Source organism: Cryptomeria japonica, chromosome 8 (assembly GCF_030272615.1).
Source record: "Cryptomeria japonica chromosome 8, Sugi_1.0, whole genome shotgun sequence".
Taxonomy (NCBI): domain Eukaryota; kingdom Viridiplantae; phylum Streptophyta; class Pinopsida; order Cupressales; family Cupressaceae; genus Cryptomeria; species Cryptomeria japonica.
Genome location: NC_081412.1, coordinates 106,314,882 through 106,338,563, shown reverse-complemented (window position 1 = coordinate 106,338,563; position 23,682 = coordinate 106,314,882). Strand labels below are relative to the sequence as shown.

Below are 23,682 nucleotides of genomic sequence, written 5' to 3'. Positions count from 1 at the left end.
GGATATTTTTCAATAAAATAGGAAAGAATGACATCAATAATTTAAACAATAGTAGGAAAGCAAGGAAGACTTAAGTTGCAAACTGAAAAACTAAATGCAAAATTAAATCTAGATACAAAACATGGAGTTAATGATTGAATAATAGTATTGAAGAAAGGATGAAATAGGCTCCAACTTGTATAAGTGAATATTATCAAGATCTATGAAAAAAGTTGCATTGCCACACTTATAAGGGCCTCTTTATAACGACAAGGCACAATAGTTGTTGAATCCATCACATAAAGTTTTTGAAAGCGATCTTTATTGATTTATAAGAATTCAAGAATTCAAATGTTACCATGGCCATCACTAGCATGGTGTGTGATGGTTTGATAAATTATGTAATGAGTAGCTACCCACCAAATTTCAATATTACATCTACAATTAGTTTTATACAAAGAAGATAACCCAACACGATCTAAACAAAGGTTGAGAAGAAAATCTGTGGCAATGATAGTCATTATATCCTTTAAAGGAGAAAATTATTCACACTTAATTGAACGATATATGTGACGAACAAAAAATAAAGAGGCATGGAATCCCACTGTTCCAAGCATCAAGAAAATCCCATAGCATATGCAAGCATTATAACCAAAGAAAAAAGATGTTTGCACGAATCCTGTCATATCTGATCGTGTAAAGTAATAATATAAGCAATACCCGAAGATATAAACACTAGTTGATCCTCCACATAACATAGATCTACAAAAAAAATATCATATAACACATATCAATTAATTTCAATTAATTTGTAATCATTAGTGAAAAAGAGAAGGTAAATATTCTCAATCAATGTCAACATGAAAAATACAATTGACATAACTATTTAACAAATTGGGTATTCCTTTCATATAGACAAACTCTCAATTTACAACAAGTTTAATGTAACAAATCTAGTAGAAAATGCCTTAAATTTATCATCCAAGTCACTATGGATAGATGTGAGACAATATTGTGCACATCAACTTGGAAACAATAACTTGAAAACATTGTATTAGGTTGTGTAAATATTCATTTGAAATACATTGTTATATGATGTTTTATAGGGTTCAACTAGGTAGAAAAAACATTCTTATCCTTCTTATGTTTCACTCTCTATTATTGTAGTTTTATTATCACAATCTTTTGCATTATCATTACCATTCGGTAAGGGCATAGTTTTACACATTAATTTATAATTTAATTTTTTGGAGGTTTTATATAGACTTAATGTGACATAATTTTCAGAGTTTTTTTAGAGTTTCTTTTTTTTGGTTTATTTTAATTCTAAGTTTAAATTATATTTTTAATCATTTAATTTAAAATGTAATCTATAATCTATTGTTTATTTGTATCAATAAAAAAAATGTTGGAGGTAAAATTTAGAGGTAAATGTAAGTAAGAAGGAAAGGAAATGTGTGGAATTATATGATGTATTTTTCATTATATAGTACTTGTATAATTTTAGACCTCCCAATTTTTTCCCTACTTATTTTCAATCTTCAAACTATACTAATTCTACCATTATAAAAGAAGATATTAAATGCTCTTAAATATTATAAAAATTCATAAAGTGAAAATAAATATGTTGTTTTAACACCATAAATTTTTTAGGAACAAAATTATAAAAAAGACATTTATATCTTCATAAGCAAATTATTATTGTATTTATTAAAAACTATAGTATCTACAACACTATAATTTAAGGGGGTGCTTGTAGATTGGAGTTGTGGGCGGTTTGCACAAGGCTGCTCAGAGATCGTGGTGTTTACTAGGCACGATTTGCAGCATCCTTAATATTATATGCCAGCTGGGATTCAAATCAGAAATAGTCGAGTAAAGTGGCGTCGTGCAGAAAGACAGAGACAACTAGGGTTTGAAATGCCTAGGGCGACAGTAGCAGAAAAAAAGGGGATCGCGCAATTGAAGGTTGTTGGCGGCAAGGTTAGCACAGTCGTGTGATCAGAGACCAAAATGACAACAAAACGCATAGCAATTGTGCCATATTTCATGTCCGCCAATAACATCAAAATCGTGCGACTAAGGTTTTTAAAAATCAACCAAGAGCTTTAAATCCCCGAGATCAACAAGTAGGCAGTGGCAACCAGATAGAAGTTGCAGAGGAGGTGCGAGTTTTCGAGAGGAGCGCTCGCCATGCAGTCGCGAAGGTGTTGGGGAGATGAGGCGGTGGCAGATCCGCCTCCTCCCAAAGATTCGTTTGGCATGCACGCAGGACACACTCCGCAGTGGGTTTTTTGCGGAGGAAAATGGGTTGATGCCCTAGTTTCGCTTGCTTGCGATGGCAGGGGAATCACATCTGAGTTTCCTTCCTCTATGTATTTCAAAGGATTTTTTCGACAAAATAGAAATCGGGGTAAAAATTTGAGAAATTGGCAGTAGAATGGCCAAAAGTAGTTTCATCATGATAGGGTTTTTGATAATAAGGCTCGGCTTGGGCTGCCAAGAAACTCTGCTAATTCACAACCATTAAAAAAGAGCTTGGAAGGCCAAGATCCGAATGTTGTTTTGCCCTCACAACCTGCTTCGTCCACGGTTCCGTCAATTGATGCCTCGAATGATACTTTAGGAAAGAAGGCGCATGATCTTCGAGCTTTGGCAGTTGTTATCCAGGTTTGGGGTGACTCTCTTCCTCTATCTCAGCTCCATTATAAAATACATGCACATTGGTATGGCACTTTATATTTCCATGTTCTCTCTGCAAGTTCGTTCATTGTTATTTTTTATTCTACATCTGCTAGAGATAAGGCATTGTGTGTTCCATTTTTCTGGCTTGGAAAAAATCTGATCTTTGTAGAAACTTGGAAGCCCTTTCTTGCTTCCTCTAGGGTTGGTCCAAAACAGGTCCCCACCTAGTTTAAACTTCCTTTGTTGCCATCAGAATTTGTTGAATTTGATGTTTTAACTAAGATTGGGGATTCTTTTGGCAAATTTATGTTGTCTCATTCGGCATTTGAGGATGGGGTAGTGGTGGTAAAAATTTGTGTTTTAATTTTACCTAAACTTTCTCCGCCGAAGTTTTGTAATATTCGGTCTCCTTTTGGTCTTTGGCATCAAAATTTGTTAAAAAATTCTGGGAATGTTGGCTGTTCTTCGGTGACTATGGACTCTCCTCTGTTTTTTCACATGAAAACCATACAATTTGGCTCAGGTGTTATTGATTCCTCTTTTGATAGGGATGCGGAGTTGTTTGTTTGGAGTAAGAACCATTTAGATATATCTGCTGCTAATTTACCTCCCCCTAAAAAGGCTACGTTCATGCCTGAAGCTTCGGCAGAGGCTTCTCTGCGTTCTATTCCTCCCCCGAGGACTGGGTGTGTGAAGGGTTCTTTTTTGAATAATTATAATGTTGCTAATGATGTTTTACCTACGAGAAAGTCTTCTGCTGAGCTTGGGAAAGTTTTAGGGTCTGAGATACAATTTCCTGAAGGGTTGAATACCTCAGAACATCCTGGGGATGTTGATGTTGTTCCAGATGAGCAGCTTATTGCTCAGGGGCAAGATATTGCTAATACAAATAAGGTCTCTCTCAATTCTGATCTTGCAAATAAAGTGATTTCTTCAATCTCAGTTGATTTGGGTACTCTGGAAAATGACTTGGCTGCTTTTCCCACTACAAAATCCTTTGATGTTCTTAATCTGGATAAAGTCGTAGTGACATCAGATCCTGGGCCATCTTCGGCTCACATTCTTCTGGAGAAGGTAGAGGGTTGGGTGGCTTCGGCTCTAGAGAATAGATTTCCTCCAAACACTTCTTTGGGCAATTCTGGTCTTCTTGTAGTACAAACCCCTCTTTCTCCCACATTGTCAACTCCTGGGAAAAGAGGCCGTAAACCCAAATTTGTTAAAACTAATCTTGAAATTGATGCGGGAATTCAGTCAACTCTTCTTTCCTCTTTGGAAACTTCCAGAAAGAAGAGATCCAAAAAACCCTTTAGTCCACCAGTCACAAAAGGCTTGGCGACTAAGCTTAGTCTTCACAAGACTTTTTTGGCAAGTAAGGTTTCTCCGGTTTCTTTGGAAATCTCGAGGGGAGCAGATGCCTCCCCTCAGGGCCAATGAGGATTTTATCCTGGAATGTTAGGGGCTTAAATGCCCCTAACAAGCGATGCTTGATTAAGTCACAATTGGACTTAATGAAGTGTGATGTGTTCATGATTCAAGAAACTAAGTTAAATCTCTCTTCGGCTGATAGGTTATTCTCTTCCTAGAAAGCATGGAATTTTTGTGCTTCTCCCTCTTCAGGTGCTTCTGGGGGTCTTGCGTTTCTTTGGACAGATTCTAGTGTTCATTTCTCATTAATTGCTTCTTCATCCAACTGGATGCTTGGTCTAGTCAAAAGTAGGATATCTAACTTAAAATTTTGGCTCTTTAATGTTTATGGGTCGTCTAGGGTTTTAGAAAAAAGAAACCTTTGGGAATTTTTGGCTTCCCTTGCTGCCCCGCTGCGCAATGTTTTTCTAATTTTGGGGGGGGATTTTAATGCAATTACTAGTTTGAATGAAAAGGCTGGGGGAATCATCCCTAACAAGCATTCTATGTCAGATTTTTGCTTCTTCATTCAATCTTTAAATTTGGTTGATTGTAAACCGCTTAATGGGACATTTACTTGGACCAACATGCGTAGGGACTTTTGCCAAATTGTTGAGAGATTGGATCGTTTTTTGGTTTCAGAAAATTGGTTCAGTTCGGGACAGGACTTTGTTTCCTCAGTTCTCCCCTTTACTGGCTCTGATCATCTTCCTATTCAGTTTACTATTTTTGAGGACAGGGCTCCTTGGAAGTTACCTTTTAAGTTTGAGCCAATGTGGTTTTGGGATCAATCTTTCCTACCTTCATTAAAGCAATGGTGGTGTTCTGCTCCATTCTTTCCTAGATCCCGGATGTTTCAGCTTGTTAAGAAGATGGGTTTCTTAAAACATAAGATTAAGGTGTGGAATGTATTGCATTTCAAGAACATTTTCGGGGAAAAGGCTAAGATTGATAGGTTGAAGTTGTTGAACTTTCAACTTTCTGAGACTTTGGCTAGGGAAGAATCTTGTTGGAGGCAGAAGTCTAGAGATCTTTGGCCTTCCAATGGGGATAGAAATACTAAATTTTTCCATTCCTCGACCAAGCTCAAGAGGCAACGTAATCGAATTTCCTGCATTACTGACTCTAATGGAAACAATTTGGTAGATGAGGAAGAGATTGCTTCCGAAGCTATTAGGTTCTTTAAGTCACTTCTTACAGTGGATCCAGTTGCGTTAGATAATGAGATTGTGCTATCGATCCCCTCTTTAGTTTCTCAAGAAGATAATAAGAAGCTTATGGCTCCCTTTACTCTAGCTGAACTGAAAGAGATAGTCTTCTCCATGCATCCGGAGAAGGCCCCGAGTCTGGATGGGTTTACGACACTATTCTTTCAAAAGTGTTGGGAGTTTATAGGGAATGACGTATTGCTAGCCTTGGAGGAATCTAGAAGAAATAGGTCTATTCTTAGAGAGCTTAATACTACTCTTATTGCTATCATTCTGAAGGTGGATAATCCTACTTCGTTCTCAGATTTTCATTTGATTGCCTTGTATACTACCTTATATAAAATCTTTACTAAGGCAATTTCGGTTAGGCTATATAGGCTCCTCCCTCGGATTGTCTCCCTAGAACGGGGAGGATTTGTTCCTGGTCGAGAAACATTTGAAGGTGCGATTGTACCTCACAAAGTTCTACACTCCATTTCTCAACAAAAGGTTCCAGCTATGATACTTAAGCTAGACATGTTGAAGGCTTATGATCGAGTCAATTGGCGGGCTCTTAGGGTTGTTTTATATCATCTAGGCTTTTCGCGCTGCTGGGTTAAGTGGGTGTTTTCTTGTATATCTTCTACTCTCTTTTCAGTTTTGGTTAATGGTTCCCCATTAAGGTTTTTTGCTTCCTCTCGGGGACTTAGGCAAGGGGATCCTTTGTCTCCTTTTCTATTTATTCTTTTGGCAAAAGCATTAAGTAGGGCCATCTCTAGTGCTACAGCTTCTGGTTTATGGTCAAGTATTAGAATAGATGGCCTCCCTTCTCCACAATCTCATTGCTTGTTTGCAGATGATACGCTTATGTTCGGGGCAGCCTCTCTAAGGGAGGCTCGTGTTATTAAGAAAATTATTTATGATTATGCAACTTTTTATGGACAAAGTGTTAATAATCATAAATCCAAAATCTTTTTTGTGAATGTCTCCCCTCTAGTTAAAAATAGACTCATCCGCTTTTGGAGTTTTCAAGTTGGGACCCTTCCATGTGTATACCTGGGCATTCCTTTTTTTCTAGGGTCGGATAAGGCTTCCTTTTGGAACAAAATTGTCCATTCAATATCCTCCCGAATCTCTTCCTGGAATCATAAGTGGCTAACGATGGCTGGTAAAATTCTTTTAATTAAGTCAGTTTTGAATGCCATCCCCACATATTTGATGTCCATTTTGCAGGCTCCCCCCCAAGCTATTAAGAACATTAGGGTCTCCCTTAGGACCTTTCTTTGGAATGATAACTTGGGTGATAAGCCGAGGATTCCTCTCTTGGCTTGGGACAAAATTTGTCATCCCAAAGAGCTGGGGGGTGCGGGCATTCGTAATTTAGCTGCTCAGAATAAGGCTTTGGGGGCAAATTTGGTTTGGAAGTTATATGCTGACCCTCATAGTAAATGCGCTGCCATCATGTTTGCTAAGTACTTAAGGGGTGCTTCCAGAGAAAGGATTTTTACTGCTTCATCTCTTCCAAAAGGTTCGGCTTTTTGGAATTTTTTGGTTTCATGTAGGATGGTTATTTTACCACATCTATCCTGGGTTGTCAATAATGGGAAGAAAGTTCGATTTTGGGATGAAGTCTGGAATGGGCACTCTGCCCTTTCAGTTATCCGAGACTGGTCCCCTTTGTCTGGTATTCTATTAGAATTTTGGGGGCCTTTTGTTGCCGATTATTTTGACATTGTCGCCTCTAGTCCTTGTGTGATTGTGAATTGGAAGATTATCCCTCCCTTGTCGGTTGATATTAATCTTATTTTGGCTTTTGTGGAAGAACTTCACAAAAGACCCCTTGTTTTCCAAAATAAAGAGGACTCCTTGGTTTGGATTAAGAGTGCTGCTGGTTCTTATTCAGTTAAAGAAGGTTATAATTCTTTAGTTCAAACTTCTCCATCCCCTTGCTGGCCTACTAAGCTTTTTTGGCACCTGGTTTGTCTTCCTAAAGCAAGGTCGTTTGCTTGGTTGGCAGTCCAAGATAAGGTTCTCACCGGAATGCGCTTGGACAGACTTGGGATTACAGTTGTATTTCCTTGTGTTTTTTGGGGTCATTGTATGGAATCCATGGATCATCTTTTCTTGTTTTGTCCATTTGCTTATGAGTGTTGGTATTGGTTATTTGGCATGCTTGGCTGGTCTTCTGCGATAGGTCCCAATCTTCTTTCACATTTCATGGCCTGGCCCTTGTTGTTTTCCTCATCGTACTATTCATCCCTTTGGGTTGTGGCCCCATCACTGGTAATTTGGAATATTTGGCTTGAAAGAAATTCTTAGAATTTTTAATCATAAAAATGCCACTTTCTCTGAAGTAATTGGTAAAATTCAAACCTCCATCAGTGAGGTGGTTCTTTCATTCATTCATAAAAACTTAGATCATCTCAGTTCTTTCTCTAATTGGGATAATCAAGTTACTTGGAAATGGTCCGCACTTCGTTTGATGTCTTCCCATGGGGTTGTATCAGGAGGTCTATCTTCTTTGGTTAAACGAAAATTGGCCGGATGGACTCCCCCTCCATTCCCTTCATTCAAACTTCAGTTTGATGGAGCCTCAAAGGGGAATCCGGGAAAGTCTGGTATTGGAGTAGTTATTTTTTATCATTCTTCAAAAGTCATCAAAGTTGTGGGTAAACAAATTGGACATGGTACCAACAACATGGCTAAGTTTCAAGCTTTATTCTTTGGGCTTGATATCGCTCTTTCATTAAACATTAAAGACATTGTTATTGAAGGCGATTCCATGGTCGTGTTTCAAGTGGTTGTAGCCAAGAAATGTCTATCTTGGCATCTTCAATATTTCTTAGATCACATTCTTCAGCAGTTAAAATGCTTTTCCACTTTTTCTATTTCGCATCATTTTAGGGAAATCAACATCATTGCGGATTTTTTAGCAAATAAGGCTGTTGTGGAGGGTGTCGATTTCCTAGAGGTCTCTCCCTCGGACATTCCTGCATCTTGCATGAAGATGCTTTCTTTATAGGTGGTCCTCCTCCTTGAAATCCTACTTCACTATCTATGCTCCGTTAGTATATGTAGTAAAGATGTTGGCCTTCATGACAATTTTGTGCTATTGATACCTTATGTTAGATTTCATTCATGGGGTAGGAAATTGGTTGGGTTTCTTCTACTGGTCTGAGATGCCTAATGTATTTGTACCTTCTCATGTCTCCTTGCTTTATGTGATGGTTACTTCACTATATGGCTATAGGGGGGATGTTGTCCTGCCTTATGGCAGCATTCCTATTGTAGTCATATTTGGTAGTTTCTTCGCACAAAGTCCGGAGGTAAGAGGGGTATCTTTGGTCTGGATGGTGGATTTTTCTTTGGTTTGGAGGGGTATCTTTTGGTTTGGTTTGGTTATCTTGGTTGGCGAGCTGTTTTGAATTTCTTTTGTAAGTTTGGGATCTCTTTGGCTTATGGCAACCATTACATATTAATCAGTACTCGTACGGCAAGGGTACTTGCATAATATCTGTTTGATCCTCTGTTTTTGGTAATCATTTTTCGTTGCGACTAGTTGCTGGTTGCCTTCCCATCAGGCTTTTGTACCTTAAGCACTTGTTTTTCCTCTTCGCTTCATTTGGTATCATGATCTATCGGTGATTCAGGTAGTTGTTCTAATGATTGGGGATATTATGCTATTCGTTGGCTTTATCATTGTGTGATCATCCTCATATTAGCAGGTTTCTTTCATGATGTGATAATTATGACATGGTGATCCCGTTCTCAGTTATATTAATTGTTGGTGGGCAGTTATGGCTATCATTCGATCTTTGTCTTGCTTTTCACTGTAACATCATGTTCTGTTTTCTATGGAGAATTCTTGCCAAATTTGGCGGATGGTGGCTTTTTCTGAGGAATTGGAAAGAGTAGTTAATGTGGTATTGCAGAGGATTTCTTATTTTGATATTATTCCTTTGGTTACTATTTTGGATTATTCTTTGGTTTGGTCTCATCCTCCTCCCTAAAGGTCTTCAATATCCTTCCTTCCTTCTTATTTGGATCTGTCTATGTTTGCTCACCATATTTGTGATGGCAGGATCTCTTATTCTTGGTTCTCTCATGGCTCTGAGTTTTGTTTTCTTCAGAGCTTTGGATTCTTGTGGTGTTTAGACAGGCTCGATTTTGGGGTGATGGCTCTGATTTTTGGTGGACATTCTTGACTCCATCTTCAAATGCTCCCTATTAGACTGATTCTTACAGATTCCTTTATATCTAATGCGGATGGCAATGCATTGCAATGTATCTGGGGGGTTTTGGTATGCCTATGGGCTTTTTGTAATGGGTAGATAGGCTTATGTTTTCTTGAGCAATACTGAAGGGTTTTCTTACTGGTTCTTTCCCTTCAGTGCTCTTTGAACCAGACACATGTAAAAATATATATAATCAATATAATTTTAGTGGTCTCATCCACTTTTATCAAAAAAAAAAAAACACTATAATTTAAGGATTTGATATTTTGTTTTTCCTTATTACTAGATATCATTTTCCTTAGAACATATGGTATAGAAATAAATGTAAAAAATGAGTCTAATTTTTTTATGCTTGACACTAAATAAAAGAGACTTCCTTCCACATCCTTATAAATCTATAGCTCAATAATAAGTGTCTCCAAAAATTTCACTAGGTTCCATCCTCTTTATGTTGGGTGTTGAGGCATTCATGGCCTCCAAATCAACCTTAAAGGTATAAGAGATACAAATTTGGTGCTCAAGTAGTAGATTGTTACATGTGTGTAGATCCAATGTATCTAAGATGTTTAGTGAGAATCTAGTATGTAACTTATAAGTACTTATCCTACACATGGAGTGGACAACCCATTATGGGATGCCTAATTGTAAATAGGTTTCGGGCCTCAATGTTTCATATTGTGTTTAGATGGAAGATAAGGGCAAATTCAATAATTATTTTGGACAAAGGTAGCATTCAACATTGCCCTGGATATTTGGGTCAAGTTTGTATCCATGCATTCTTGGAAATGATCTATAATTTGAATTGTACTATGAACATTCAATTTCTAGTAGTGTTATGGCTAGAGTCTTTCTTGATTACTAGATTAAAATACATATACAATTGAACTTAGATTTTCCAGTTTTTAGATATTGGGCTCAAACCAGTTTAAGTAATTTTTAGATTTCAAGACTTGGATAAGGTGTTTGATTTTAATTATAAGATTGACTATAATTTTATAGAACATGGTTTCTTTGAACAATTTTTCAATGTTTTTTGCTTTCATAATATGTTTTTATTCTTTCAACTTTTCAGACCTTGATTTTGTTCTTTTGGACCTATGAGTTTTGTTGTCCTGGGATTTACAACATTGCTGTGGATACAATTCATCTCATTTGGGAACATAACACACACACTAATTGTCATTGATAGATTTCAAGTAACCCATAAGTGCTTATTGACTCTTAATGGAATGAAAGTAGCACACTTTTGATTGAATCTAGAGCCCTTTAGATGCAAGATCCTCACTTCCTAGGGGCTAGTTTCTTTCCAACAATTAGCTTCTAATTTAGTTTATGTATTGGTGGAAATAAGTAACTATACAACTTGAATCATGTGATAATTACTTATAATGTAAACACGATACTTGATTCTTTTAATCACATGCAATAACCCTTTGCATACATGAAGAAAATAATGAAGTTAGAGCATCAACTTACATAAATACAATTTACATATACTAATATTTATTGTAATGGTTGAATTAGTAAAAACAAAGAGATGAAATGCAACTGAAAATTAAGGAAACATATCTCTTTTATACTATATTGAGAATAATCATTCATTTACCATAGCTTTGTGGGTGTACACAATGTGACAAAGTCCAATTTACTCTTATTCTCTATTATAAGGTTGAAAGTTGAAGTCTAAGGGAATATATACTTAAAAATCTATTTAGTTAAGTAGGCACAACTTGCCATTAAGGATGTGTGTGTTAGGCATAGGCCTCAAAAATCTCACTTCAAGTTCATATTATGGTGAATAGAGTGAAATGTTGGATTGTAAAACCAATAAAATGAAATTATTGTAGTTATTCAATATTTTGGGATATGGAAGACACATAATTCGTGTCCAACAAGTGTTGTACCATAAGAACATGATGTGTGTCATCCTCCTAATCTATATAAACCATTTGAATTTAGCAATATATGCAACTCAATGAAAATTAAAGTATTATAGCTCTTTAATATTTTTTAATGAATAGTGTACGTCTATGAATTCATTAGTTTTAAAAAATGGGTGGAATGACATCACATTCAAAAATTCCATGTGAGAAATCTTATACACAATACATAAAGTGATCAAATCACTATGCAACTAGTGCAATTTGAGTGGGAGGAGATGGGTCTATATTAGAGGAATTATTCCAACCATTTGGGAGGTCCTTGTCATCAAGGATTTAGCTCCCAACTTGTAATGATACCATCATCCTCTTTGTTTATCTATTTTTTATTAGTAGTAACAATACAAAAAGGATAACTAAAGACGACCAAGAGTACTTTCCACTGTGTAGCTACCTAGAAGTGCTTCTATCATGAGGTTGAAAAGCAATATAGTTTGGATATGCATCTACGTAAACCAACCACTTCCTTTATGTTTAGGAGAGCAATGTGAGTGGTGCCTAGAACAAACACTATGGCTACACCAAAGTATGTGCCCTTAGGAGGAGGATCTCTTGGGAGAGGTTGACACATTTGCAACAATATACAAAGCATTTACCTAATGCTTGATAAGAGTTTGGAAGTGGGCAATCTCTATATCAACTTTATTAGCTTGCACCTAAATTTAAATTAAACATTAGAACATATCATGGCTTTAGAATTTATAGAAAAACAATAATCTACATAAGTTTTTGAAAACAAGAAACATTTATATTTTGTCATATACTAAACAGAATCTCCACTCTACAAGCATGCTAGACATGAGTAAATTTAGTTGACATTTTATTCAAGTAACCTATAATAATCACATGTTAGGGAAAAACCTTAGGTCAAAAAGACTTGAAGAAATCATGAATCTAGTTCTGGACATCTTGAACTTAATGGTAAAAGAAAAAATGATTCTTAAGAGTTTCTAGATGTCTAAAAAAAAATTGTAGGGATTAAATATCTTGTTGGACCGAATGAGATCTAATAAAGAGACTCTAGTAAAGGAGATAGCAACAAAACTAGGAAAGCTTCATTCCAAAATGGTAAACCTATGCTACTATTGAGCAGTAGTGGATAGAAAATTCCACCTACCATTGAGCTTTTGAAACAGTGGTAAATGTGATGAATAACCTTTGTGAGGCTTATAATTCTTTGAAGGAATATTTGAAAATTATTTCCAATCTTTCTACCAAAGTTAGTGCATCTAATTGTTGGAAAAATGTTGTACACTTTGCAAAAGAAAGATAATTGTCTAAAATAAATATTTACTTATGGTGTATTTTTAAGCGATGCATATATCCACATTAAATATTATTTGGATCTACTTGTAAAGTTGTAGGCAACATTAGTTAGATATTTTATGTGTGAATGGCATATTGGAAAAATATTTAATATTAGAAAAATTTATCACAATAAGATAAATATTGGAGTCAATAGTTTTGTGCACTCGTGGTTTTACCTTAACCACTCTATTGTCTTTTGTGAGCTTGAATATATAAAAGCATGCACATGTTTAGTGGTTGGGCTGGTCGGTTTGTTGGCTAGTTGATTTTTTGACTTGGTTATCATTGTATTGAGCTCTCTTGTTGAGTGCATATTTGAAGCATGACATGAAATGTGTGGTTATATGTTTGGACACATGAAGAGTGTATTAAAGGAGCTTGATATTTTAGAAGTATTTATAAGGACTTTGTATGTGTACTGTAATGTTTCATTGCTGAATAATACGTTGAGTTTGGATGCTTTTGGAGGCTGGATTGTTTCTCTTGAGGGTTTCCCTAGAGTATAACTGGTGTAAATTTGTGGTATGTATTTGATCTTTTACATTATGATTATACTGTAAACTTGTATGCACGCTTTTAGCGTCCTAACACTAATCTCTTAATTCCAATCTTATCGACTATTTCTAAATCTGAACAGATTCACAACTTACAAAATGGATGTGTATCATCCACCTAATCAATACAAACCATTTCTTTATAGCAAATCTATTGCAGCTCTTCAATTTTATTTTATTTTATACATAAAGATTAATTTATGAGACACAAATATTACAACTCTAAGAAACAAATATGAAATATCCAAATCAACCTCAATCAAAAGACAACCTCATCACAAAGCAATCAGTTATAGAATGGAAAACAAATTGAACTGAAGAGAGAAGCACCCACATACCTCCACCACCATTCATGATCCTCAACTGCTAGCTGTAAGTAGGTGAATGCAATGATATCTAAGGCTGTCACAATGATAAGGATGATGAAAATAATGAAGAGGATGCTGTATAACGTGTAGATTTTGTGACCCCATACACTTACGAATATATAGGGAAGCTCGAAGTAGATTACACCAAACGGCAAAAATCCTGCCATGGCCATTTGAGAGATAGTCCCTCTATAAAATGGCAAAGGAGGAATCTTTCTAGGGCATTTTGTAGTGCGGCAAGGAGCTTCAAACTCAGCCTTGCTGTTTTTTCCAACAATACCACCCAACACAAGCAAAGGGAATGCAACAATTGTCCAGATGAAGAGGAGGACTATGATTGTGTCAAATGGTAGTGCAACATTTGCTTTGTAAGCCGTTGCAACAGTATTTAGGAAGCAAAAGGTTAAGAACAGAGGCCCACAAAATAGGCAGCCCGTCAACAACTGATTCCTTGCCTGAAATAGATTAAAAAAATCAAGTTTTATTCTATTATGTCCAATTTATTGGACTGGTGCTAATTTTTACTTAAAAAATAAGAAAAAAGAGAAAACATACCCAGTCTGATCCCCCAAGTTGAGTATAAAAAGAAGCAGAGGTGTAGCCTGCAATGCCAGATGTAAGGGCATATATAACCACAAGGGCTGTGTGTAGGATTCCCCTGCTGTATGGATAAAATGCACCTACCAGTGCAAGCATGAAGATGAAGATGACACTGTAATCAGCACATTAAGAAACACTAATCATATAAATGCAAGAAGACTGGATTTTCTTATTCTGGGACTGTATTATATACTTATAGGGCAAAAAGAACGATCTGTATTATACTTACAGAGCAAAAACCTGAGTCCTAGATCCAATAACAGCACAAAAGATATAAATGCAAGAAGACTATGAATTTATTATTTTGGGATTAAGCACTGGAATACCGTTCTGTATTATTTACTTACAGTGCTAAAAGCGCTGTTCTGTATTATACTTACAGAGCAAAAACCTGAGTCCCATATCAAATAACAGCACAAAACATATACATACAAGAAGACCATGACTGTTTTTTTTTTTTGGAAAAAGCTCTGGAATACTGCTCTGTATTATATACTTACAGAGCTAAAAGCTGAGTCCCGGATCCAAGAACAGCACAAAACAGAGACCTGTGGCGAGGATATCTGAAGACATCTCCATGAATGTACTTTCATCCTGTTTCGCTTTGGTCATCAGTAGACTCCACATCATGAGAATACCTTCACAGCAACAAAACCAGTAGATTGCCAGATAATTCAAAAACTAACTTTAGGATTAATTTCTAATCAAGCGAATGCTACACTCAAATTAATTTCATTGAATCGTGGTATGAGATTGTATGCACAATGCACAAGCAAATTCGTAATCAATTTTTTTTTCTTACTTGACGAAGTCGTTCTTGAGAACACATATGTAGATAGAAGCAAGAATCCCAGTCAGAAGAAGAACTGTTACACAAGAAGCGGTAATGGAGAATGAATGGACTTTAATATGCTGGGGTAAAATTGATGACTTTTGATATTTATCAAATCGCCGTTCAAAAGGAATCTCAGTCTCCCTCCAATTTACTGAGTACATGAAATCAACTTCAACTTCCCTATCCTCAGTAATGTCAGCTGTGAAACTTGGATATGTGCGAACATTTATTTTTATGACACGGTCATTGTTGTAGAAAATGTCAAAGCCGGTATGCGTATACAGTAAATATGTAGTGCCATTTGGACGTGCCTTGTTTTCTTCCTGATACTTTCCAATAAAGCCCCAGGCAGGCAGATCATCATAGTACATCTCATAAAAATAATCATTTTTGATAGATCCAAATTCTCTTTTGTGAGTTTCTTTCTGCAAAGGAGTTGAGAATCTTTGTTTTCCCGAAATTCCAACTTGTAAATAGTTTCCACCATCTTATCACCATTCAACATCTCTCCGAGGTCTTGTCTCTTCTCCTTGACTTCATCTGCAACATACACATTGTAAATAGAAATACCGAGTCAAATACAGAGCTGTTAACAGAATACAACGCCTAAGCAAAATCAAATATGCAGAAATGGTCCAAACCTGGAGCACAGAATGGCAAATCAAAATATTGATATGTTTCACTGCAGAACAAATGAAAATAGTATAAATTAGACACAGGGAATGCCATTGAAGGAAACAAAATCTATAACCTCAAATCATTGTGTGGCACTTCCTTCTGTTCTTGATATTGAGACAGAAATCAGTGAGTCTCTTACAGCAGGGTTCCATAAAGCCGCACAAGGTAATCATTTAGCGCAGGGATTGATCAAATATTTTAGATTTAATCTGTTTATTTTAAATAATGTTAAAAGGTGTAATTACAGTGGCAGCAAAGAATGAAATGTATTAAAAAAATTATTAATGAACACAGAACCATATTGAGAGATATCATTCTTCAATTTTTTTAAGTTAAAACAGAATAGATGTCTACAAAATGATCTCTATCAAATTATACTCTTTTCAAAATCTAAAGATAAATTTAACAAATAAATCTTAGAAAAGGATAAGATAAAATATAGAGTTAGATGGTAAATTTATCCCCAAATTTACTAATAGAATTTAGAATTTTTTCTAACCCTACTCTAAAATTTTAAAAAAACTGCTGAAATTCTCAGCAATTTCAATTACAAAAACATGCAATCGAAGATAAATTCATTCAAACGCCAACACACAAGTGAATGACTGTTCAATTGAGGAAAGAGAGGTTACGTGGGATTATTGAAGGGACTTTGTTGCCATATAATGGCACCAGATCTCCCTTGCTGTATTTGTGATCTGAAGCGCCACTATTAACTCCGTTTATGACTGCCATAACCACCGCCCAAATCGCCGTCAACTTATCTATGCTCCCCGCCATGATTTTGGGCGCTAACAGAATGAAACCATAAAAACCCTACAAACCCTGAGCTTGGAGCAAAAACCCTGTTGAGAACATGTCAATGTTTTTCAAAAAATAACTGGGAAGCCTCTTGAGTATCCAACAAAACAACAGTCTGCCCGCCAGCATATTCTTTCTTAAAACATTTGTGAGCAGTTTCTGGGGTAGCTTCCACAGGATCAACTTGACTAGCAGTGGACATAGTTCTATTTGTCCATCAACGCTGCACAATTGTATAGAGACATAGTTCTAGCTCGGGACCTTCTTATCATCAACGTCAGCTAAGGATCCTAATTAATAATTAAAATCTACTCCAACACTATTATCGAATTTGTTATATGTAATTATTTTATCAACAAATAGTACAACTTTTATTTAAAATCCTCAACGCAGTAGAAACAGTCTATATATGCAAACAATTTATTAGTCATAATAATTTTGTAATTTCGTGTCATGAAGCACTAGATTTCCAACTCGGATTAAGCTTGAAATCTACACTTAAATTTCTTATTTTAGCTAAATTATAATGGTAAACATTTTTTTATCAAAGTCATATATCAAAATGCATAAACATTTTTTTATCAAAGTCATATATCAAAATGCATAATCTAACCTCCTTCATGTTAAGGGACATAGATTATATAAAGAAGAATATTTTCTGTAAACATCCATTCAAATTCTTAAACATTGAAAATTTCGCAGATTCAATAAAGGGATGTTTATTTGTTAACAACCCTTCATGTCAAGCTCCTTGAAACAACAAATCTATCCATCATAATCTGTATTTCATAAGTTAATTGTTTTCTTATATTGTAAAGAAATACATATATATCAATAAAGTGTGTAACTTACATGACCTTGGTGCAATTTTTAACATAATCACCATATTTTGATTCACTGCTAAGTTCAGTTTTCACATTACTTGATTTGTACTCTCCAATATATTATATAATGTATATTTTACTATCATTGTAATCATGATACCTACCCTATAACAATAAAGACAAATTTTTTTCATGTCATTTATTTTTGCCCTCCAATATATTATCCAAAGTATCTTTAGTCATATTTAGATTCTTGTAAGTGGACGCATAGTTGATTTGAAGTTATCACTTATTCATTGAGACCTATTTTATACAATCAATATCATTTGGTAAATGGCCTACCAATTCACATGATGAACTACACAAACATATGCAAACAATAGACAACAATCTTCCTTCTCTTTATTAATCCATATTTCTCCCTATCTCTCATCCTTTCCATCTTTCTAGACCTCTATATCTAGATTTCTTCTCCTCTTTATCTCCATCTCTTCCTTTGTTTGTTTTGTCCCTCTGTTTTGATCCCTCCATATTTCTTCTTTTATCTCTTCCCTTATCTCTATCTTATTATTTCCTAATTCAAAGATTTTATTTAAATCATGTTTGGATCTGCTTGAGTGGATACATGGCTAATTTGAAGCTATCACTTCTCCATTGAGACTATTGTTGCACAAACAACATCATTTTCTAAAGGTCCTACCAAGTGGCCTCACGTATTACACATGTGTACAACAAATAGACAAAAAAAAATTGAATTGACCTTCCACACCTTTTTGGCGTACCCATTGCACACCAAGATGCAATTGCTAGTTTTAATGATAAGTTTGATAGAGGTCAAATATTGTTGATTATCAATATATATACAAGATGAAATTTTCTTTAATTTTTTATTAAAATAATTGACATAAAGTTAATTGAATATATATTATGCACCAATCAAGTTTTAATTGATGAAAGTTGGCTAAATGAAATCTTTTAGTTATTAGTGCCTATCTTTATTTATGTATCTATTGCATTCAATTTTTCTATTAGCTTCACCAATCATATCACACAATTAAAAAAATTGAATGAAACTTCTATTGTTTATCTTTATTTTTTATTTTACAAGATTATACAAATCTCATTTTTCTTTCGTTCTATTACAAAAAGTAAATGAAAAAATCATTTTTTTTAAAAAAATTATATTAAATTACATATTTCATATTAAATATCAAATTATATTAATATTTTGAAAATTGTGTAATAACTTCAGTTTTAATGCTCCAAATAAATATAATAATAAAAGTATACAACTTAAATTCTCTTACAATATCTTCCTCACACTAGAATTCTTTTTCAATAATCTATATTTCTAATAAACTAAACCCTTACTTTAAAATAGACAAAATCTTAATTAATTATTTACTAATATTTGCATTATCTTGAACAAGAAAATAGAGTAAAATTGATATTATTTAATTAAAGGAAAATGGGTAAAATCTAATTGTTAATCATGTATAATCTTTTTTATGTTTTCAAAAATTTGAACCTCTTGTTTCAAGGAAGTTTGTTTGTGTAAACTAATGGTAATATAAAGTTAAAGTTTATTTATCATAGAACTCTTTGCCTACGATTGTGGAATTGTTAATGACATCATTCGTTTCTTTGAAGTAGAGATCAACTACATACTTTTTTTTATCTCTTCGAACCCAATGATCGTCTCATTGAGACAGGTAGGTGATGTCTCCTACATAAATAATATTTTTCTCACATGCTACACTATAGATAATATACCTTGCAAATTGATAGATTATTGTGCTTGAGTGTTTGCTCACAAAATGAATTCTTTATGTAATTGCTAATGCTTCCATTATTTCAATGCACGAAGAATAGCATACAATTATTATTATTTAAGTGCCATACCTTCTTTTTTGGTGTCATTTAGTTTTTCATTAAAATAGGAAACATGATTGTTTTCTTCACTCAATATGCCGCCAATTATCGCTATTGATGAATCGCAATCAATGGTTAAAGACATTTTAAAGTCTACTAAGCTAAGTAAAAGAGTTTTTTTCACCTTCCTTTTAAGTTATTTTAAACGTTTCTCTATTTTCTTAGAGTCCAAGAAAATGACTTCTTTGGTGCAATTAATCAATAGAATCCTATAAAATTGTATTGGTCATTAAAAAACCTTTATCTATGTTATGTTTCGAGGGATAGGTAGTATAGCCTTCATCTTTTTGGGCTTATGTGAGCATTTCATTTGTTGAAATCACATTTATAAAGAAAACCAACATGTAAAGTTTACAAATAATTTTTATGCTCAAAGCATATCAAACATGGATTTCAAGTGACTTAAATGATCTTGCATTTTCTACTAAGAATAAAAATGTCCTAAAAATAAATTATAGCAAATTTACCAATCTATGGTTTAAATAATTGATTCATGCGTTTTGCATAAAAGTGACAAGGGTAGTAAACATTTTGAATGACATCACCAACCACTCCTACAAACCATCCTTGGTCAAGTGAACATGTCATTTTATCCATCTCCTTCATAAATTTAGACTTGATGAGCCACTTCCTAAATAAAATTTGGTGAAAATATTAGCATTGGCTAAGTAATTTAATATATTGATCATCCATTCTAAGTAGTGCATACTAATATTTCATTATGATTTTATCGATAGCTCTAGAGTCCATGCATATTCTTCATATTCCAATTTTGTAAGATAAGACTCAGAAAATAACATGTAATTGTTAATTTTGTGGATCAGAATTAAAATTTATCTTGTTCTATGTATTATCTATCACTGAATTGTTGTATAAATCTGATTGTCTTCTTTTATGTTGCAAGAGAGGAGGAGCATTTTTATTTCAATGTCCATTCTCACACATTTCATTTGGTATATATAGTGGGTTGGGTACGGTCAAGCGATGCCTTGACCGGCCATGTCTTTTGGACATGGCCGATCAAGACATCACTTGATCGTGCCCCCTCACAATAATAAATGTTTGAATGAGAGACTTCATTTATCTCTCATTCAATCATTTATCTTATCGAGGCTATCATGCATTAACACTCCCTCTTAGCTAGGTAAGATAAATGTAAAAGGTATTGGGAGCAATATTCATAAATCGTATGATGCTTATCTTGGGACCATAGTTTCAAGATGTGAATTGCCTATGTCGGTGATTATATTCACAAAATCTTGAGTGGATTGCCTCTGTCGATGATTCTATCCATAAGCTCTTGTGTGGATTGCCTCAGTCGGCGATTCTATCCACAAGCTCTTGTGTGGATTGCCTCAGTCGGCGATTCTATCCACAAGCTCTTATGTGGATTGCCTCAGTCGGCGATTCTATCCATGAGCTCTTGTGTGGATTGCCTCAGTCGACGATTCTATCCACAAGCTCTTATGTGGATTGCCTCAGTCGGCGATTCTATCCACAAGCTCTTACATGGATTGCCTCAGTCGGCGATTGTATCCATGAGCTCTTGTGTGGATTGCCTCTGTCGGCGATTCTATCCACAAGATTTTACGTGGATTGCCTCAGTCGGTGATTCTATCCACAATCTTGAGTTATTGTAAGATTGTCACCTTCCAATAACCTCAAAAATAAAAGTGGAAATCATTTGGAAGTCGTCACTTCCTTATGATTTACATAGGGCCCATAAAATAATTATTAGTATTAATAATAATAATCAATATTTACAATTTTTACCTCAAAAGTGTTCAATCTTGATTAGTAAGCTCCCTCTCAATCACAAGGTATCTTGAGTTTCTTCTAAAGAACATATTTTTCTGAACATACGTCTGAATTTTTGACTTCAGCAAGGGACGCTTGTAGTTTAAGTTTGAGAGGACAAGTTCTTGCAATGTGGCCATATTCGAGACTTTCAAGGAGATATCAATCTGATCTTAATCAAACCTTCCTTCAGGCGGTTAGGCTTTATAGAAGGAAACCTGGCTCTGATACCATGTTAATTTTGTGGATCAGAATAAAAAATATCTTGTTCTATGTATTATCTATCATTGAATTGTTGTATAAATCTGATTGTCTTCTTTTATGTTGCAGGAGAGGAGGAGCATATTTATTTCAATGTCCATTCTCACACATTTCATTGGGTATATGTAGTGAGCCAGGTACGGTCAAGTGATGCCTTGACCGGCCATGTCTTTTGGACATGGTCGATCAAGACATCACTTGATCATGCCCCCTCACGATAATAAGTGTTTGAATGAGAGACTTCATTTATCTCTCATTCAATCATTTATCTTACCGAGGCTATCATGCATTAACAGTAATGCCTATCTAAAGGATGATGAATGTCATACTTCACTAACTCATTAGGAGCCATGGGTATAGTGACACTGCTCTCATCAAAAGCAATAGTAGATATAGGAGATGGAATACCAATACATGTCTCTAGAATCTCAATTGAAGAAAGAACACCATGATTCAAATGGCCATATTGCATCTCCTCAAAACTGTCCACACTAGATGCTTAAATGACTACATCAACCATAGAAATAATAGGAGAAAAATGTAAGAAGGTATACACTCAATATTGATGATCAATCTCCTCAATTGAAATTATATCTCTATTATATAAACCTTAAATAATGAAAGATTAATTTTAACTCAATTCTTTTCTTTATCCCACCATGTGTCATCTAATAGATGGAAAGGATATTGGTTGATAATGATGGAACACAAAGAACATCATTAAACTATCCTCATACATTATATGTTGGTATCCATCAAGATGTATGGTGATGAAAAATACTCAAATAAAGAGAATGTGCCTTGTGATGAAGCCATATAATGTGAAGCTCTAAAATCAAGTATGCATCTCTTTGACTCAAAAAAATACAAATGCAACAAGTGCTTTCCCATTTTATCTCCTTGACTTTGAAGTTCAAAAGAAGATAAAACCCTTAACATAGTTGAATGCAAATTAAGATGATTCTTCTTAAGATGATGCTTCAACTCATCGATTTATCTTGAATATTATTTGTGTTCATGCCCTAATTTCTTGTAATATACACATTTAGGCTTCTCTAATATTAGATGGTTCTTCTTTGGATGATTTTCTTTTTACAAAAGTAGCTATGGATTCTCTATTATTTTTAGGCTTATTCTTTTTTTTCTCTTTGTCAGTATAAACCTTTTTTTCCTTTGCAATTCGACCTCGCTACAAAAACATCAACACTCCCTCTTAGCTAGGGAGGATTCCTTCTCAATATCTGAGTCACATAGTGACATCCGCCATGGCTACTCCAAGAGGGTGGGTCCATCATGGCTACAACCATGAATTTAAAAAAACAAATGAACACAAGTGCCCATCACAGAATCCTTAACGTGATGTCATCATCTCATCATGACGTTCACCATAGCTACTCCCAGAGGGTAAATAAACACAAGTTCTAATTCATGGAGTCTCTCACATGTCATCCACCATGGCTACTCCCAGAGGGTGGATCCTCCATACCTACTCACAGAGGGTAGAACAAGGGCTTTCACCTCAAAATTCTCTCACATAGAAGAATGCACTAACAAGGGTTTGCACCTCAAACTTTTCTTGTAGAAAAGAATGCACTAACAAGGGCTTGCACCTCAAACTTCTCTCGCAGAGAAGAATGAATTAACAAGGGCTTGCACCTCAAACTTCTCTCGTAGATAAGAATGCATTATCAAGGGCTTGCACCTCAAATTTCTCTTGCAAAGAAGAATGAATTAACAAGGGCTTGCACCTCAAACTTCTCTCGTAGAGAAGAATGCATTAACCAAATCTTCAAGATGACGAGGCTCCCTCTAAAGCTGAAATGTCAGGTCCCTCTGAAGCTGAAATGTCAAGCTCCCTCTGAAGTTGAAATGTTATTTCCTCCTTTTAGAATAAGAACCCTTCTAAATTGACATTAGACCTTGGCTCCTCTTGATGTGTCCCTATGTCAATTTCCGCAAAAGAAGCTAGATGAGTAGACCTGAATTTGCAATCTCGAGTAATGTGTTCATACTTGTCACACCTAAAACATAGATTATCAAATAAATCCTTCTTCTTTTTCGGTTCTGAAATAGAATCTGGTTCTCTATCTCTATCCCTCTTTCTTCTTTTGCCTCTTTCCATAGAAGTATGAGTAGAAAGGACTTGATTTTCCACATCATAATGGTTACGCCCAATTCCTCTTGTTACTGACCTCGACTCTTCTTGAATACAATCATCTCAAAGGCGATCAAACTTGGGTAACTTGGATCTCCCATTGATGCTTTGAATGAAAGGTTCTCAAGTTTGAGGGAGA

General features: G+C 35.1%; 1 pseudogene; it reads right to left on the bottom strand.

The window, feature by feature from the left end:
* Positions 1–268: 268 nt before the first annotated feature.
* LOC131062454 (transmembrane 9 superfamily member 2-like) lies at positions 269–16,881 on the bottom strand (annotated as a pseudogene).
* Between the last annotated feature and the right edge of the window lie 6,801 nt (positions 16,882–23,682).